A 1,808-nucleotide genomic window follows, 5' to 3' on the forward strand; every position below is an offset into this window, starting at 1 on the left:
AGTATCGAAAAACTGTCCGGGCCAGTACCCGAGAAGAGTCGAATAAGTGTGAGTACCGAAAAATGATATAAACCGAACGAGTATCGGAAAAAGACAGAATCCGTGCGAGTATCGAAATACAGTTCGGGCGTGTACCACAAAAGAGTCGAATAAGTAAGAGTACCGAAAAATGATATAATCCGAACGAGTATCGGAAAAAGACAGAATCCGTGCGAGTATCGAAAAACAGTTCGGGCGTGTACCACAAAAGAGTCGAATAAGTAAGTGTACCGAAAAATGATATAATCCGAGCGAGCATAGGAAAAAGGCAGAATCCGTGCGAGAATCGAAAAATTGTTCGGGCGAGTACCACAAAAGAGTCGAATAAGTAAGAGTACCGAAAAATGATATAATCCGAGCGAGTATCGGAAAAAGGCAGAATCCGTGCGAGTATGGAAAAACTGTCCGGGCGAGTGCCGAAAAAGCATCGAATAAGTGTGAGTACTGAAAAATGATAGAATCCGAGCGAGTATCGAAAAAAGACAGAATCCGTGTGAGTATCGAAAAACAGTTCGAGCGTGTACCACAAAAGAGTCGAATAAGTAAGAGTACCGAAAAATGATATAATCTGAGCGAGTATCGGAAAAAGGCAGAATCCGTGCGAGTATGGAAAAACTGTCCGGGCGAGTACCAATAAAGAGTCGAATAAGTAAGAGTACCGAAAAATGATATAATCCGAGCGAGTATCGGAAAAAGGCAGAATCCGTGCGAGTATCGAAAAACAGTTCGAGCGTGTACCACAAAGGAGTCGAATAAGTAAGAGTACCGAAAAATGATATAATCCGAGCGAGTATCGGAAAAAGACAGAATCCGTGCGAGTATCGAAAAACAGTTCGAGCGTGTACCACAAAAGAGTCGAATAAGTAAGAGTACCGAAAAATGATATAATCCGAGCGAGAATCGGAAAAAGGCAGAATCCGTGCGAGTATGGAAAAACTGTCCGGGCGAGTATCGGAAAAGCGTCGAATAAGTGTGAGTATTGAAAAATGATAGAATCCGGGCGATTGCCGAAAAATGGCAGAATCCGTGTGAGTATCGAAAAACTGTCCGGGCCAATACCTGAAAAGAGTCGAATAAGTGTGAGTACCGAAAAATGATATAATCCGAGCGATTATCGGAAAAAGACAGAATCCGTGCGAGTATCGAAAACCAGTTCGGGCATGTACCACAAAAGAGTCGACTAAGTGTGAGTACCGAAAAATGATATAATCCAAGCGAGTATCGGAAAAAGACAGAATCCGTGCGAGTATCGAAAAACAGTTCGAGCGTGTACCACAAAAGAGTCGAATAAGTAAGAGTACCGAAAAATGATATAATCCGAGCGAGTATCGGAAAAAGGCAGAATCCGTGCGAGTATGGAAAAATAGTTCGAGCGAGTACCACAAAAGAGTCGAATAAGTGTGAGTACCGAAAAATGATATAATCCGAGCGAGTATCGGAAAAAGACAGAATCCGTGCGAGTATCGAAAACCAGTTCGGGCGTGTACCACAAAAGAGTCGAATAAGTAAGAGTACCGAAAAATGATATAATCCGAGCGAGTATAGGAAAAAGGCAGAATCCGTGCGAGAATCGAAAAACTGTTCGTGCGAGTACCACAAAAGAGTCGAATAAGTGTGAGTACCGAAAAATGATATAAACCGAGCGTGTATCGGAAAAAGGTAGAATCCGTGCGAGTATGGAAAAACTTTCCGGGCGAGTACCGGAAAAGTGTCGAATAAGTGTGAGTACTGAAAAATGATAGAATCCGGCGATTGCCGAAAAATGGCAG

This window comes from Vitis vinifera, chromosome 19 (genome assembly GCF_030704535.1).
Source record: "Vitis vinifera cultivar Pinot Noir 40024 chromosome 19, ASM3070453v1".
NCBI lineage: Eukaryota > Viridiplantae > Streptophyta > Magnoliopsida > Vitales > Vitaceae > Vitis > Vitis vinifera.